We start from the raw sequence: 18,691 nt of genomic DNA, 5'->3' as shown, positions 1-18,691 counted from the left end.
CTTCCCAAGGAAGCCTGTTCCACTGAGAAACTGCTCTAACTGTCAGGAACTTCTTCCGGATGTTTAGATGGAATTTCTTTTGAATTAATTTCATCCCATTTGTTCTGGTCTGTCCCTCTGGGGCAAGAAAGAACAATTCTGCTCCATCCTCCATATGGCACCCTTTTAAATACTTGAAAATGGTTACCATATCCCCTCTCAGTCGTCTCCTCTCTAGACTAAACAGACCAAGTTCCCCCAACCTTTCTTCATATGTCTTGGTCTCCAAACCCCTCACCACCTTTGTTGCCCTCCTCCGGACACGTTCTAGTTTGTCAACATCCCTCTTCAAAACTGGACATAGTACTCCAAGTGAGGCCGAACCAGAGCAGAGTAAAGCGGTACTATCACCTCCCATGATCTGGACACGATATTCCATTTGATACAGCCCAAAATCCCATTTGCCTTTTTAGCTACTGAGTCACACTGCTGACTCATGTTCAATGTATGGTCTACTAAGACTCCTTTTCGCACATGCTTCTGCCAAGACAAGTCTTCCCCATCTTATATTGGTGTATTTGGTTTTTCCTACCTAAATGCAGAACTTTACATTTGTCCCTATTGAACTTCATTTTATTCAGTTTATCCCACTTATCGAGCCTATCAAGATCATCCTGTATTCTGTTGCTGTCTTCCCGTCTAATCCCTCATCCAAATCATTTATAAATATGTTGAAAAACACAGGCCCCAGGACAGATCCTTGGGGTACTCCACTTGTCATTATTTTCCAAGAAGATGCTTAACCATTAATAAGTACCCTCTGGGTACGATTTGTCAACCAGTTATTGATCCACCTGACAGAATAAGGATCCAAACCATATTTTACCAACTTGTCAACAAGAATATCATGTGGAACCTTATCAAAAGCTTTACTGAAATCCAGATAAGCTATGTCCACGGCAGTCCCCTGATCCAGCAGGGTAGCCACTTTCTCGAAAAAAGAGATAAGGTTGGTGTGACATGTCTTGTTCTTGCAAAACCTGTGCTGAGTCTTAGAAATCAAGACTGATGGGATGGGTTTTTCATGGATTTTAATACTGCTTGATCATGATGTCAGCAATAACCCATAGCTCTGCAGTGGGTGGTGCAGGTTTTCTTCCTTTTTACCATGTGATGAGGGTAGAATCCACTTCTTCCTTTCTTGCTGCACTGCAAATCAGGGCACAAACCAGAGGAAGCCTGTCTGAAAGGAGAAATGTGTCACAGTCTCGGTAGCATTTTGCCTGCCCTCTCCTCTCCATTTCCAAATCACAATTTTTAAAAAAATGATGCAGTCCACATTGCTACGGGATCACAAGGCAAAGTGCCCCCAGTTCAAATAAAATGTTCTCTTTAGTGTACATAGCAATATTGGGATTGGGCAGCAACCCCATCCAAAACACATTCCTGTTTGTGCTTTCTGAGGGTGAGGTATGAACGGGGAAGGGGGGGGGGCAAGAGATAAAGCAGCCCTTAGCTTAGTGTCCGTGCTCTGTATTTTAAATCTTTATTGTAAACACACAACTGTCAGGGTCCAATTACCATGGCCAGCCTATCACAAATCTACCCAAATATAAGGACAGACCATTATGCAACAATTCCTGAAAAGAAATCTAAATAAATGTTTTATTGTTGTGATGTGTAAGGTTTTCTTATTTTAAGAAAAACTGTTTTACTGTTGTGGCATGTCCCCATGGCAATGCAGAAGTGTAGTATATTTTAAAAATAATAATTTTGGGAGTCAGGGGGATGGAAGTTTGAGTCCCCAAAATCACTGCTGTGAAGGGATTGTTGGCTTGAGTTGATTGACAACCCGAGGAACTGGGGGGGGGAAACCTCGGGTTGTCCATGCTTCTGGCTTCTCCACCACCTCATTGGGAGACAAAAAGCCATGATGAGACAGCGGGATAATGTAGGAAGGGTCTCCCATCAGGAAGTGTGCAAACACACAGTTTACTATCGCATGTTTGCAAGCAGGAGGTGGCATGCCTTTTACACCTCCATGCGGAAATGGTCTGCGCTGTTTAAGCGGCAGCTGTAGGATGCAGGTTGGCAGTGAGTTTTTCTCTTTCCGCCCTTCCCCCCCTTGTTTAGCAGTATTTTGGGTTTTGTTTTAATCACATTTGAATCGTATTTTTCACCACTTTTAGGTGGTTTGGAACATTGGGACATTGCCAAAAGTTCAGGGATATTTTCTGGGGCATTGTTTTGGTTTCGTTTCTGTTTTGGTGAATATTTGTTAAATTAATATTATAAATTTCCAGAATTCATATTTAAAATAGGCATGGAAGTAATAAACATGGGCATGGTAATTAAAGGAAGCTTTCTTTGTGGAAAATGGCTGCTCCCAGCTCATCTAAATTCTCTGTTTAATATTCAGCAGCAAAACCTAAGAAGAGATGATCAGAATAGCACTGGGCTCCCAAAGGGTTCATGATTCACACATCTTTTCCCTTTCCTACCCTCTTCACAGTGAGCTTTTTGCTGTAACACTTCAGAAACTTGTGGAGTCTTCCTGTAGAGGAAGAGAAGAAAAGAGATGGTTGCTGGTGGTTTTTTCTTCTTCCCTCTGTGCACTGGGACAAAAATTCAGAGCCATCACTCTACCATTGGGCTGAACTGGAGGGTAGAAGCAGGATCTTCTGTCATTGAGAGTGATTGATGCAGCTTTTTCTCAGTATTTGGCAGGATTGTATCATGTCCTTCACGTCAGGGACTGGTGTCAAGCTTCTAGAAAGAGCAATTGCTGGGAAGGAGGAAATATCCCACACAATTGCCTTCATCTTTTATGTGGTTGCAAATTCTTACCATTTTAGGGAGTGAATTGACAAGACTCTGACGAGCAAGCATAAACAGCTCTACTCAGAAGTAAGTCCCATTTTATTCAGTGGGGCTTGAGAGACAGCCCCAATTTCTAGGCTTGGGAACTATTTGCAGCTCACCCTTCCTCTAAGGGGCTTGCATAGCTCCCCTCTCCCTTGTGCCTGTCAATGGGCATTCAATGCTGTTAATTCGGAATGTAACCCAATTCTTAAAAAATATTTACAGAGCACTGACCCCTGTGTTCTGTGCAGAGGAAGAAAGTAGAAACTAAAAAAGCAAAGGAAAATATAGCTTCACAGAGCCTGGCTTGTAAGCAAGCACAACAGTGTCAGAATGTACAACATATGCACTGCTCATATGGCATGGAAGTTAATATGGCAGCCAAAATGAGCAATTCTCACTAAAATAAAAACACCTTGGCTATATTTATAAGCTCTTCAACTCTTCTCTTAAGCTAAAGCTGTTTTTTTTTAAAGATTTAGAATTAGTACTAAGGCTATATGGGTGTTACAATCAGAATATTTCTACCCTGTCCTTCCAAAATAAACTCCAACACTTTCCCCACAATTAAATGGATATAAACTTGTGTTTATCTACACAAGCCTTATTAATAATAACAATAACAAATACAATTTAAAAAAATTAACCTACCCTTCCAGTGTTGTTCAGGGTGGGTAACAACATTTCACAAAACAACATGCACAACGTTAAAACTTTTTTGTTCAGGCATTACAGAGAACACAGATTGGGTCCAGGGGATTAGGGAAGGACATGAACCTAAAAATGACACTCTGAGCATAGGCAAAGAGGGCAAAAAACAGGCTTGCAGCTTGACTCTATTTCAAGGCACTTTTTTTTTTTTTGTAAGAGTGGTGTTTGTGCTTGTGGATGCTTCTCTGGGTTTCTGTTGACTGCATCTAACTGCATGGAAAGACCTTTGTGCTCCGTACTGGGACATCTCCGGAACCAATTTTCCCACAGGGGGGCTTTGTTTTAAGCTATTATTTCAAGTTTTTCTGTATTCTTTGTTTTTTACCTGAGGTGTTACAATTTTTTTAAGGATTTGTGTTTGGAAATATTCAAATTGGATTCTCTGATTCGGCATTGGTTCTTTGGGGCTTGCCATATTAGCCCCGAGTTCCGCTCGGCTTCTCTAGTTAGTCATGAGCTATTTGGGCTTGTCACAGTATCTTTTGCTTAAAATAGTTTGACTTGGGTTCTTGGGATTGCCATTGGTTGTGTTGGGTTTGCCATATTGACCTGTACCTCTGCTGAGAGCCTCTGGTTTAATGTTGGTTCTGTTGGCATTTGGAGAATTTTTGCTAGTGGTTAATGTTGGCTATTGGCTTCTTTGCCCCAAAGAAAGTACAGATTTTTTTTCCTTCAAAGGGAACAATGGAATTAAGAAGGATGGTTGAAGGTGCCTTGTTCAGAGGCCTGTGGAACTGAAATGTGAGGACTGTTTAGTTGACAAGAAGGATTAGGTTTCCTATAATTTTAGTGTCATTTGCTTGAAAAATAGCCACGTCACCCCTACCCCTAGAAATATCATACAATAGAGAATAATGGACACAAAAGTTCAGCATTTTGAAAAACCAAATCCAAATTCCAAAACAGTATTGGGACCCAAATAATCCAGAATAAATTGGCATAAATGCCTTCTTACGGTTCCAGATTAGCTCCAAGGTTTGGATATCTATTTGTGAACCAGCTTGGTGTAGTGGTTAAGAATGATTTCCTCTAACCTGGTGAGCTGGGATTGATTTCCCCATTCAGTCAGTTGGGTGACCTTGGGCTAGTCACAGTTCTCTTACAGCTGTTCTCTCAGCCCTACCTACCTGTTTGTTATGGGGAGAGGAAGGGAAGGCCTTTGTAAGCCATTTTGAGACTTCTTCAAGTAGTGAAAAGTAGGATATAAAGTCCAACTCCTTCTTCATTGTGACAAAGAAAAAAAGGGATTATTGTATGAATAAATCAACAACCTTAAAATTCTATATGCTGTCTAGATCACTAAGTTCCCCCTCATATTCAGGCTCAAATGTCAAGCCTTCATGTCACTCTTGGTCCATCCAGTCTATTGAGAAAGCAAAAACATGTCAATCATTAACCTTTAAATGTGATTGATATAGTGGCACTCAGGGGCTAAGGGCAGCTGTCCAGCATTCTTTCTCAGGGTGTTTTATTTTGTGTCAGTAGCATTGATGGTCTTGCGCACTACTGTGTTCTTATGTGATTTCCATGCATATTCCAGTATCTTAATGACGGCAGCACTACTGCAGCACATTTCAATAAAACACAGATGATTTTCAGTATAGAAGGCAGCACTGATGTGGCATTTAAAAGGCATGCCAAGAGATTAGTTCCCATAGGAATCTAGCTTGATATTAACATTGCATGCACATATGCAAAATGTCACACCCGCTGTTTGCTCAATAATAGCCATAATTCCCTTCCCATTTCTTTTCCATTTCTGTTCAACAATGGAAAGTGCTGTTTTGCAATGGGAGACATGCCATCCTCTCACAGATGGCTTTTCATTGGAAACGTACTTAACTGTTAACGATCACATTTTCCAAATGGTTTCGAGAGGCTAAAAGCAGACTGAAAACCAAGAACCATCCAGAAGCGACTTTCATGTGGTCTCTGGAGTATTTATTGAACACCACTGCAGCCTCAGAGTTGACCAAAAGGCATGCATACATTGCACCTGAGAGCACAAAGGAGACTATGTGGAGTGTGGAGGAAACAAAATCTCTGTAATATGCTACAGCAGAGTAGCTGTAGGTATTTTAAAATGTTTAATAGTCTTCTCCTTGCTCATTTCCCTCCAACAGAATTTCTTTGGCATTTAAACATGCATTGATTGAATTCAAAATGAAATACGTAGAAGAAGAAGAGCTGCCTTTTTATACCTCTCCTTTTCACAAACTGAAGGGGTCCCAAAATGGCTTACAAACACCTTACCTTTCCTCTTTCCACAACAGATGCCCTGTGAGGTAGATGGGGCTGAGAGAACTGTTCTGTGGAAACAGCTCTAAGAGAACTTCGATTAGCCCAAGATCATCCAGCTGGCTGCATACGAAGGAGGTGCATGAAACCAAGCCCAGTCCTCCAGATTAGAATCCACCACTCTTTAACCACTACACCACACTGGCTCTTGATGGATGTTCCTGGTAGGTTTAATTTATAGCAGAAATATTCTGAAATTACTATATAGGTTTATATCTCTTTTTCCCTGAGTGATGAGAAACTCAGGAAAATCCTTAAAACAGCAACTTTCCTTTTGAACAACAGAGTGCTGGAGACCAATGAATGATTTTAATAGGAACATTTGTAGTACGAATGTTCTGGCTAAACAGGAGTTAACATGATAACCCATAAGTGTTTCATTTTACAAATGGCTAATTTTGTAATTACAAAAGCCTAATTACATAAATAATCAAAATAATAGCATTCTAAATTGCTTTCTTGACTTTACATTGTCGAATGAATGAACTGAATTGCCTTTGAATCACAACAAAGATCAGAAAAGCTGGTATTTCCTTGACCTGTTTGATTTGTACTGTGTGACTAAAGCCATGCATGCAAGTGACATTTTTATTTAATTTTATTTAATTCTAGCAATGTTATTTTTACGATAGCAAAATCTGATTGACTGGTGCTTTGGCTGCTATGATATTAACCATAGTTTCCAAATTAACTTGAAATTTGGATTATTTCCATGTGCGCTAAGTGGAAAGGAGATAAGTACTGGCCCAATATTTTATGGTTCAAATCATGACTGGGTCTCTGTAAATGCTTAAAAGAAAAGGTCATGTTTATAAAGTGTCTGGGATAGATACTGAAACAAAATGTCACTATCAGTATATCGATGCCACCTCCATCTGAACTTGGATCTGATGCATGTTGGATCCTTCTCCTGATGAAGTTGTAGGAGGCTTCACACTGTATTCATCTGCAGAAGATCTCCATCTCTATCCATGGCAGTTGAATGGCAAAGTCACTGTTCGGACCTGAAACCCATGGTTCCAGTCCTCAGGGCTAATGTCCCTGAGATAGTAGCATTTTAAGTACTGCAAGGGTTTTTGGATACTGCCATAGGTTTCTGGGACAAACCATCTTCTTTGCCACCCTGTGCTCATAAGCTGGAGTACATGTATAGCAGCAGTTAGGCAAGTTGAGAGAGAGTGAGGCTGAGTAAAGCTTTGGCTGAAGAGCAACTTCATACTAAACAGAAAAGGTCAAATTGCAACAAAGAATCATCTGCATGGGCTCAGGATTAAATATGTCTGCATTTTACAGTTTCTCTCTTCTTGTTGAAATCCTGCACATTGCATTTTGTATCAACTGTTGGACTTTGGTTGCCAACAGTAAGTTTAATAAGTGCCCTTCAAATAATTTCAAAGAACACTTCTACTTCTTCCATTGACAAATTTATCTTTGCAATAGGATGAGGTATAAAAAAATCATTTGGAGAGAAATAACCTACCCCACAAAGAAAGCCATGGTTATAACAGACATGAAACAGCACCAGGGATACCTGGAAAGGTCACCAGCTGATATTTTAAATGTCACCAGATTTGTCATATAAAATTGACTCTGAAGTGATAAATCTATTCTGTGTCTCTTTCTAGTACTGTTGACATTCTACAGAAAATAGTCTAACTGAAGTTAAAATGCTAGCTTAAAAAACCCCACAACTCAAGTTCATAAGGCTGCTTAACTATCCTGAAGTAAACTTTGCACCCAGATGGCTTGACAAGGATAGGCTGCCAAGAGAGTATGGAGGGTTTTACAGTACATCAAGTGGAGGTATGTGTCAAGTGAGTGGTAAAACATTGATTCTATATAGGCTTTATGTCAAAATTCAGGTGTCACCTCATAGTCTGAATACACATTCTTTATGTTCTACTAGGGTTAAAGCCAATTCTGTCCAGGAATACAACAGGTGCTAGAGCTTGGGGTGTGGGAAGAGGAAGGAGAGGGCTGTTCCATATGCAAGGGCATGAGGATGAAGGGGTGAAAGAGGTGGGACTGAGAGAGCTCTGAGAGAACTGGGAATGGCCTGTAGTCACCCAGCAGGCCTCAGGAGTTTCAAAAAATTAATTAATTAAACTGCAATAGACCCAACCAAGTTCAAGGGGATGTGAAGGGCCAGAAGTACAGAGGGTGGGGATTATGAAAAGTCCATATTTTAACAAGAAAAGTGCAGGGAATATTTGTTAGAACAGCTTTGGATCACTAATGGCCCCTCAGACCTGATTTGTGCTTGCAGAACAGCAGTGGGAGAGCCCTGAAAGAGGAGAATAGATTAGACCAGCCCAAACCAAAGGGCCCCCAGGCAACCCTGGTTAGGGGCAGAAGCTGTAATTTGATTGGCAGCCACTGGGCAGATGGCCAATCAGGGGCATACAGGCTCCTACAGGCAACCTGATTGGCCAGTAAACGGTCATGCCAAACTCCTCCCAGGACTTCTTAATGCTTTTATTTATATACCCATGGTTACAGATGAGTTCTTTATGTCCTGTGAAAAATGTCAAAAGCAGTTAGGCATGGCCAAATATTCCGGAGTATATTTCAGCAAGTCTTGTTCCTAATGTAGGGTCGCCAACCTCCAGGTGGGGTAGCAAAATAATATCCAAATTTAAACTGAACATATAGCACTTTAATATTCTTCTTCCCAAGTCTTTACAGTCTTTACATACTCTAGTCAAAACAAACACCAGTTTGAACAGCATTTTCACCAATGTTTCTTCAGTGATGAGATTACTAAGAATGTATTAACAAATAACAACATTTATAAAATAAACAAATCATGTATATTGGGTTTTTTAAAGAACTTACTTAACATTACAGATGTAATATAAAGAGAAACTTCCTTTCAAATTGTTACAGGATCTTCTATAAAGCCGAACAACAAAAGTTTTGCCCAGGTGTAAATTAGGCGCCCATTTAAAAAAAACCTTTATTAATAAGCTATTACTATGCTGGAAAACTTTGAATGATATAAGTAATTAGTAAGTATTTAAGAATATCCAACTCAAACAAACTGGTGATCCCTGGTCCAAAGAAGTAAATCTAGCTTCAATCAGGGCCAGGATCTTTTAGGTTCTGGCCCCAACCTGGTAGAATGAGGTCCCAGAAAAGCTAAAGGCCCTGATGGAATTGTGTCAGTTCCAAAGGGCCTGTATGACAGAGCTCTTCTGCCATGCATTTGGTTGGAACCAATGAACAGCAAGGCAACTCAAATTTAACACCATTTGCGTGCCAACATGGATATCCCCTCCCTGGAAAACTGAAAACCAATGACTCAACTGGCCACACAGCTGGTATGTTTTAAGATGATATGGTTTTAATATCATATTAACATTTTTATTCTTATATATGTTTTATGTAATAGGTCACCCCAATCCAGTAAGCTGGGAGGAGTGGGGTATAAATCGATAAATAAATAAAGTATAATGTAACTATAATTGTATTATATTTTGATTGTTTTACACCTTTGTTACTCTTTGTTATTTGGCTTTTTAAGCTGATTTATCGCAGAGGCTTGTTGGACTTGGTAGCTTCTTCCTTGCTTGCAAATTTTGCTTCAAAGCAAGAGTCTGTTAACATCTACATTTGAATTCGGTTCTTCAGCTCCCATTCCAAAATTAAACTTAATAACTCGCAAGGGTGAGAAGCCTGTGGGTCCTATGTGATAGAAACTCCAGAAGCATAATTTGATCCTAAAAACAGATGTCATGGGGACATGGGGTTGTAAGAGGGAAGTGATCCATCAGGTGCTAATTCTTTCATCAACACCCCCCCCTACCCCACTGCTTTAAGTCCTGGAAGCTTAAAAAGACAAGCATTCCCAATCCTTAAAGAAACCTGCTAATTTCAATCTATACTGGGGCCTCACAACTGCTTTTCAGGGCCAACTAACACTTCTGGAAGTCCAGTCATAAATCTCCAGCGCAGTGTGTAGCATAGCCTCACATATATCAGTGTTGTCAGATTCCAGATGGGAAGAAAAAATTCCACCTGGCTTTTCTATGTCTTGGTTTTTTTCCCTCCGCTTTCAGAGAGTTAAATTCATCTGGTGATTAATGTACACAAGTGGCATCATTGGTGACTGGGAATTATTGTGTTTTTCTTTATTTCAGTAGCTTTTATTCAACAGAAGTCCACAGACTTCCCAGATGACTGTCAGTTTAATCCCCTGTGTATACTAAACTGAAGGCTTGATTCATTTTTCAGGTCACATTGCTCTATCAGAATAGCCGAAACAAAAGGCAAGCTGCCGTTATGTTCAGCTCAGAGTGGTAGTAATTGGAATGACCTAGAATTTCTCCGACTACTTTATTATCAGAAATGTACACTTACCTCTGCTGACCTTTTGCTAGAGATGCCAATCTATGCAAGTCCAAAGGAGACTAAAAGTGTGACTCCCTTAGCGAATACTTGAAAATGCATTGATTCAGAAACTCCAGTGGTAATCTGTTTATAATGGAATCCTACATTTATTTTAGTCTGCTGAGTGTATAGATAACTGGCCACCAATTCAGGCTTAGCTCTTTCTTTGCCTGGACCCTACCACTGGTTAGCTGGGGGCTAGCTTCTATGATGAATGTCTTTCTACAAAAAATGGAATACTATTACACTACGATAAATACTAGTCTTGAGAACCTTCTTCCTAACATCTGGTTATTTATGTGGAGGGAATTTTTCACTGTATGGGTGAACATTCAATTATGAATCCCTTAACTGAAGTCTGAAGACTCACCTTTACCACTTTAATGAGCATAGGGACTCAGTCAATGGCAAACCTAGCCTATTTGGCACCCAGGGCAAATGGGTGGGGCTGGGGGGATGTGTGGGCAGGCAAGGCAGGTGGGACTTGGGGATGTAGAGAGGGGTGGTGAGAGGAGGGGTTAGAGCTGCAGGACTGAGGCCTCAGCAGCACTGTCCCCTCCACAACCAATGACAAATGGGGCCTTCTTTCCCCATGTTCAGGATGGCCTCAGAGCAGCAGTGGTGGCACCTCAGGAAGAGTCAGTCAAAAGGACAAATATGCGTGGCCACCAAACAATCCATAAGCTCTGCCCCTCCTCATGGTCCACCTCCTTCTCAGCCATCATATCATATCATCGCTCTCAGTGAAGAAGCTCAAGCTCCTGGAAAAACAAAGTGCATAGTCCTTTCAGGGGTTTGTTAGTGAGGAGATGGCTGGGGCTTGGTGATGTGGTCAGGCGGGGGGGGGGGGGGGTGCCCTGGCTGGCTCTGTAGCAGACAGAGCACACACCTGGCTGCCTCACCATGAATTTCTGGCAGCTGCAGCTCAGGATAGTGTGGCTCCCACTGTGTGCAGCAGCTTGAAGTGTCTCCCTAAAGCATTAAGTGGCTGCCAGGGCACCTTGCCATATCCTACATATGCCACTGGCCTCAGTCAATTTCTCAACATCATTTCAGTAATACCATTCAGGCTTTCCCAAGAGTCACGTCTGGCCTCTCCAGAACAAATGAAATAGAGGATGGTCAATGTTCTTAGGGTATTATCAATTTATCTGAAATAATTATAGATTACCTTACCTTTAAACTTAGCATTTGTTGGTTCTCTTTATCATGAACCTTAACAACAGCATATTTGTCAGATGTTTAATTAACAAATTCATTGCCATTGCAGTTTATGACATATTTCTCACAAAGTTCTGTAACTTAACCGACAATAAATCTGAATATGCTAAAAGATGTCATCCCCTTTTACCAAGGTTTTTTCTAGCCTATTTTATCTCCACTCTTATTTTTCTTTATTTTACACTGACAGCAAACAGAATTTATTACCCAAGGATCTAACCAAATTTTTTATATATTTGCTTAAATGTATGTTCTTATTCAGCTTGTTATTGTCTATAGAGATACCTTGTCCTCATCTCAGCTGTTCCCCAGTTTTTACTGTTTCTAATTTCTAAACTTGTTTCTAAAAGGAAACAGATACATTTGGAATGCTATATGGTCCCAGTTTTTCTCTCCAGCTGCACATGTGTAATTAAGCGGCAACTTTCAAGCCCTTCACTCTGTTTACATTACCCCCCATGTCATAGTTGAACATATGCTCAATGGTAGAACACTATGCCCAAAAAAGTTGTGTTGTATATCATGACATACTATTCTACAGTGTTTTACTTTCATACATGAATCTTGATGCAATCCATCTGCATGGCCACATCGGGATTGCCTTTTTGCAGGGCTGTAGAAGCATACCTGTAAATTCATAAGACACATGAGAAAAATATGCAGATGAATGGAAGAGACTTGCAGTAACCTGTGTATAGCTCAGTTCTGGGATGAAATTTAGACATTCTCCCAGTTAAAATGGAACAAAAAAGGAGTAGAATACCACACAGAAAGGAATTTGAAACAAAATTAGGAATGGTGTGGGGGGAGATCTTTGCACCAGAACAGAACAGCAATGATCATGTTAATGGGAACTGTTCTAGAGGAATGGCCATGTTAGTCTATTACAGCAAAAATAAACAGTAGCCTTCTGGCATTTTGAAAACTAACCCATTCTTATTGCAGGGTAAGTTTTCCTAGACTGGATTCTGCTTCATCAGCAGATCTTAACTTGATAGGAATACATATTTGAACTTACAAATTTAAAAAAAATGTAACAGATGGAGCAAAGGGCAACAAAATTAAGTATAGAATTTAAAGTCATCAAAAAAGTCTGAACATCATTAGCAATTACTGTAGATAACTCAGTCTCCCTACTTTGATAAATTAATACCTGTCAGGGTCCTGAGAAATTCAGTTAAACCTTGATAAATTTTCATTAAACCGTTCCAGCTGGAGTCCACTTTTGAAGTTGTTTTGCTGGAGAATAGATGAATGACAGCCCCATTTACTGAAATTCAAATGTTCTTCAGTTTGTTTCCAAATGTAGTTTTTGTATTATATATGTTTCAATTCATTCATTTGTATAGTCACTGACCTCTAATATTCACAGATTTCCAGAATATGGAATCCATACATCCATGGAATGGACAAATGACTGAAAACATTAGAATTCTTCCTGCATGTTCTTTCGAGGAGTTCTCAAAACTGGAAGGTGAAAAATGAACATTACTCATGTCCTCTAGAACAGTGGTCCCAAACCTTTTTATCACCGGGGGGCAGTCAACGCTTGACAATTTTATTGAGGCCCAGGGGGGTAGTCTTTTGTCGAGGGACGTCACCGCTGCCTGAGCCCCTGCTCCACTTGCTTACCCGCCGGTTCCCCTGACTTCCCGCTGCCCACTGGGGGAGTGCTGCCAGCAGCAGCTGCGCAATGCCACACAGTGCCACACCGAGGGGAAGCACCAGTCATGGCAGCCACTGGAGAGAACCAACGGTGAGCCGGTGGCAGAGTGGCAGGGCAGCCCCTGATGCAGCAGCCAAGGAGGAGGATGAGGAAGAGCCGCAGCCCAGTACCAACTGATCCACGGACCGGTACCAGTCAATGGACCAGGGGTTGGGGACCACTACTCTAGAAGAAGAAGAAGATGGTTCTTATATACTGCTTTTCTCTACCCAAAGGAGTGTCAAAGCAGCTTACAGTCACCTTCCCTTTCCTTTCCCCATAACAGACATCCTGTGAGGTGGTGAGGTTGAGAGAGCCCTGATATCTAATTCTGGAATCTGTGTACTCAAGACACTGCAACTAGTAGGTGGTAAATGTTGAGACCAGTCATAATGTTCTACTTTGATTTATGTGTCCAAATCTATGATCACAAGGATAAGGCCACTGGTTGCATATGCCAAACATCAGCAGGTCAGAATATTTTCTGAGCACACAGAGGTGGTCAATCTAGCCACTAGGCCAAGAAAAGCCCCCAAGGGAGCTGGCAGCAGTGCTGTGGTTGGTGACATTAGCTAATGAGCTCATAGTCAATTTTATATTTACAACACTGGATGAACATTCATTAGTATTTAGCTTGGGAGGGCACAGTACTGAGCCTAGGAACTGAAATTGGTCAAGGCCTTTTTTCATGAATTATAAAACCAAAAGGGGAAAATAGTCTTCAAATGAAAGGAAAAGAAGGGGAGGGAGGGTGCTAGCATTACACAGTCATAAAAGCAGCACATTATTATTATTATTATTTGATTTATTTCCCGCCACTCCCTGGGTAGGCTCATGGCAGGTAACAGTTGTCTTAAAATTTCCAATTAAAACCCATGAAAAGACATTAAAAATCATAACATGGCGGCAGCCAATCATAATCTACTCCCACCTGCCAAGGCGATAGAAAATGGGGGAGATGATGTATACTTCAGACCCCCCCCAGGGGGGCAACGCTCTACCTCACAGACCCCAGCCTCAACCATAAACCTGGCGGAAGAGCTCCATTTTAGAGGCCCTGCGGAATGCTGACAAATCCCGCAGGGCCCGTAGCTAACCCGGGAGCTCATTCCACCAGGTGGGGGCCAGGACCAAAAAAGCCCTGGCCCTGGTTGAGCCTAGGCACACTTCTCTAGGGCTGGGAATGACCAATAGATTTCCCCCTCCCCCCCGCAAAGCGTAACGCCCTGCGGGGGACATAGGGCGATAGGCAGTCCCTCAAGTATGTGGCAGTCCCAACTCACGTAAAGCCTTAAAGGTTAATACCAAAACCTTGAACCGGATCCGGGCAGCAATTGGCAACCAGTGCAGCTGCCTCAGCACAGGCTGGATGTTGGCCCTCCAAAATATACCAGCAAGGACCCTAGCAGCTGCATCTTGCAGTAGCTGAAGTTTCCAGATCAAGGACAAGGGTAGGCCCGCGTAGAGTTACAGAAATCTAGTCTGGAGGTGATCGTCACATAGATGACTGTAGCTAAGTGATCAGGGGACAGGTAGGGTGCTAGTAGCTGGGCTTGGTGAAGGTGGAAAAATGCCTGACCCACTACTCTCTTGACCTGCGCCTCTGTAGTCAGGGAGGCGGCGATTGTCACATCCAAATTCCTGGCCTGGGACGCAATGTTAAGTTGTGCCCCGCCAGGTTGGGCCAACGCACTTCCTGATCCCACCCCCTGCCTCCCAGCCACAGGACCTCCGTCTTGGAGGGGTTGAGTTTCAGGCAACTCTGCTCGAACCATTCTGTCACTGCTTCCAAACATCTGGCAAATGGTTCCGGGGGGGGGGGGGGGAGTCTGGGCAGCCATCCATTAGGAGATAGAGCTGGGTGTCATCAGCATACTGATGGCAACCCAGCCCAAAACTCTGCAGAAGCTGGGCCAGAGGGCGCATAAAGATGTTGAACAAAGTGGGGGAGAGAACCGCGCCCTGAGGCACCCCACAAGGGAATCTGTAAGGACGCAAGAACTCATCTCCCACTGCAACCCTCTGGGTCCAGTTCTAGAGAAAGGAGCGTATCTAGCGCAAGGCCATGCCCCGTGCCGGCTAGGTGGTGGATCAATATCTCATGATCCACGATGTCAAAGGCCGCCGAGAGGTCTAAGAGGACCAGCACGGCTGACCCGCCTCTATCCAGCTGGCGACAGAGGTCATCCAGCAGGGCGACCAGCACCATCTCCACCCCACAGCCAGGACAGAAGCCAGACTGATATGGATCGAGTTTACTCCTAGAAAGCCAGAAGCTGGTCCGCCACGGCCCTTTCCAACACCTTACCCAGGAACACTACGTGCGATACTGGGTGGTAGCTGGCAGGATCCCACGGGTCCAGCGTTGGTTTTTTCAGGAGAGGGTGAACCACTGCCTCCTTCAGCCTCTCAGGGAACTCCCCAGAACCCAGGGAGCAGTTGATAATGTCCCTGAGTTGGCCTCCTATCCTCTGGCCACCTCCCTTGAGGAGCCAGGAAGGACAGGGGTCAAGGGGGCAAGTGGTCACCCTGACCGATCCTAGCAACTTATCCACTTCGGAGGAAGAGAGCCGCCTGAAGCCATCAAACCTCACTGCCAAAGGCGGCCAACAGGCCTCCAGTTCATTTACTGTATTAATCATGGCGGGAAGGTCACAGCGGAGCAACAAGACTTGGTCCACAAAATAGCTCGCTAATGCCTCACAGCCAAGTTCCAATTGACTAAAATTTTGGCAACCCTCAAGGGCGGTAAGGGAACCCCAGTCACTATTTGTTTGATGTTCTCATCATCTCTAGTCTTAACAGGGAAAATTCAAAAGAATTCTTGACAGATTTACATAACACGATGGTTGAAAAACATAAAAACTGTGCAAACCTTCAGAAGCCTTCCAATGATTTTAACAGAGGATTTATATTGCTTATAATTAAATTGATGAAACGTACATTATTTTGTGTAATCCTTTTTGCCTAAGTCCTAATGAGCCCTAATAGCAACCTTTTCCTCCTCTCTTAGCATGCACATGCATACTTAATCTTATTTTGCACTGTACACGAGAGATTAAAAGACCTCCGATTACCTCCAAATGTGAATAAACATTGCTAAACAAAACACATCCCCAGCTAAGGAAATACTTTATTACATACTACAGCTCCAATCACCAACCCTGGAGACTCTTTGCAATATTTTACCATTGTTTGAATACTGAATGAGCAGGTCTCCATCCTACCAAAAGAATGACAGCAATACTAGATGAAGCAACAGCAAGAATAATCTTTTTTGGCAAACTGTGGCAAAAAAAGAGGTTCATAACAAATGTCATTCTCTCTCTTTCTGTCTTTCTCTCTCACACACATAGTGTGTGTGTGTGTGAGAGAGAGAGAGAGAGAGACAGACAGACAGACAGACAGACTCTCAAAGTAAACAGGGTGATTTCAATGTAAATTGTGCTCATCAGAAGAATCCTCCCCCCTTTCCTGTGACGAACTGTGTGTGCACAAGAAAGCTTATACCTGAAATAAAACTTTGTTGATCTTAAAGGTGCTATGAACAGGATCCTGACTTTGTTCTCTCCCTCCAACGCCAATGGTCTTCCATGCAAAAGTTGCAGCACACAGCCTGAAGAAAGAAGCAGAGAGTGATTGAGGCAGCTGGATAAAAGCAACTCTGGGGGGTGGGGAGAGAGACAGGAGGCTGGGATCTTAATAGTCCATAGCCCTGCTTCCTCTCCTGCTGCATGCCCTGATAGCAAGGAAGAAGGCAGAGAGTGCGCGGGGGAGGGGGATTTTTCTGTATAAAACTGGGGAGCTCTGTGAAGGAAGGAGGGCCAGGGCTTTTGTGGGGATGGTGGCTGAGAGGGGGTGGGGGAGAGACAGACAGACAGATGGACAAACACAAGGCTGGCTCTTAACTGCCCATAGCTCGTTTCCTTGCTTCCTCTCCTGCTGCATGCCCCATAGCAAGGGAAAAGGCAGAGAGCCCGGAGGGGAGCGCGAGGTCTGCCTAAAACTGGTGAGCTTGAAAGGAAAAGGAGCCAGGGCTTGTGTGGAGAGGGTGGCACGGGGGGGGGGGGGAGGAGCCTGGCTCTTAATAGGCCATAGCCCCTCCCCCTGCTCCCTCTCCCGTTGCATGCCCCAATGGCCAGGAAGAAAGTAGGGAGTCCTACTTGGAGACTGGCATCCCTGACCCTGTGTGAAGCACGATGCCACAGAGTCCACCCTCCAAAGCCACCATTTTCTCCAGGGGAACTGATGTCTGTCATCTGGAGATGAGCAGTAATTCCAGAGGATCCCCGGACCCACCTGGAAGCTGGCATCCCTAGCTGAGTGCTACTACACCTAGACCCAGTGCAAGGACTGTGCACAGCCTGCATAAGGATTCTTGTCTCCCCAGGTTTTCCTTTACCATGGCAGTCATTTCAGATCCTGAGAAAATACATTCTCAGGTCCTAGGATTGCTAGCCTTCTGGTGTTGCCTGGGGGATCTCCCCAGAACACGTCCAAATCACACAGATCATTTTCCCTAAAGAGAATTCCTGCTTTGCATGGTGGCTTTTATGACAGCTGATATGAATACTTCCTTGTTTTGCTCAGGAAAAGTTTGTTATTTAACATATTGCATACACAACAATGAAACTACCTTCTTATTTAACAAGCCTTTTATTTTATTAGTTATTTATTGTATTAGTGATGCTATACACACTGATGCTTTCCCATCCCAAGCCTCTTCCCAAGCCTCACTAGAATTGACATACCTATTAGACCCCCCCCCACTCCTGCCTACATTTGACTTTCACACATTGCTGGAGATGTCACCTCAGTACATCTCCTATGCTTCATGAATAGAACAATAACTGCACATTGGGCTGGCTGTTTGCTCTTCTTCAGGGAAAAGGTGCCTTAGATGGATTCACTAGGCTGTGGCCGAAGCCAGAGCAAGGGGGATGAACATCTCTAGGCAGGATAAGGTGTCTTCCCTCTGCCAGAACCCTAGTGCCCGACCACAGCATCTTCCTCCCCACTTTCCTGCAGTGTAACCTTGCAGAAGCCAGTCCTGCTTCTGACTGAGAATATTCACCAGATGGGCTGCCAGCTAGCCATAAGAACACGAGAGGGGCCATGATGGATATTTCCAGCCCTGTGTCACACAGTCTCCCAATCTCTGGGATTATCAAGAGGTCCAACAGCAGGGCCAGAACTCCAGAAGCCCTCCCACTGTTGCCCTCCAAGCACCAAGAATAAGACCATTACTACCCTAGTCATTAGGTGCAAACTTAAATGGACTCCGGGGAATGGTAGAGGACAGGAAGGCCTGGAGGATCATTGTCCATGGGGTCGCGATGGGTCGGACACGACTTCGCACATAACAACAACACCCTAGTCATAAGAACAAAAAAAGGTGCCATGTTGGATCAGGCCAATGGCCCATCCAATCCACCAGTCTGTATCACATAGTGGACAAAGGTTATCAAGAGCCTTTACTCCACACAGGGAATGTCATGTGAATTACAAGTCCCCAGAGTCCCTGTG

At 43.2% G+C, this 18,691-nt stretch overlaps 1 long non-coding RNA gene across 1 annotated transcript; it reads right to left on the bottom strand.

Moving 5' to 3' along the window:
- Positions 1-8,484: 8,484 nt before the first annotated feature.
- On the bottom strand, positions 8,485-16,936 carry LOC143842407 (uncharacterized). The gene is made up of 3 exons (XR_013233085.1): positions 16,676-16,936; positions 12,818-12,927; positions 8,485-12,087 (listed from the first exon to the last, which is right to left on the bottom strand). It is a non-coding gene; the product is annotated as an uncharacterized LOC143842407 (long non-coding RNA).
- Between the last annotated feature and the right edge of the window lie 1,755 nt (positions 16,937-18,691).

The sequence above is a fragment of the Paroedura picta genome, chromosome 7 (assembly GCF_049243985.1).
Source record: "Paroedura picta isolate Pp20150507F chromosome 7, Ppicta_v3.0, whole genome shotgun sequence".
Classification (NCBI taxonomy): domain Eukaryota; kingdom Metazoa; phylum Chordata; class Lepidosauria; order Squamata; family Gekkonidae; genus Paroedura; species Paroedura picta.
The sequence above is the reverse complement of the archived record's forward strand: the minus strand, read 5'-3'. Positions and strand labels throughout refer to the sequence as shown.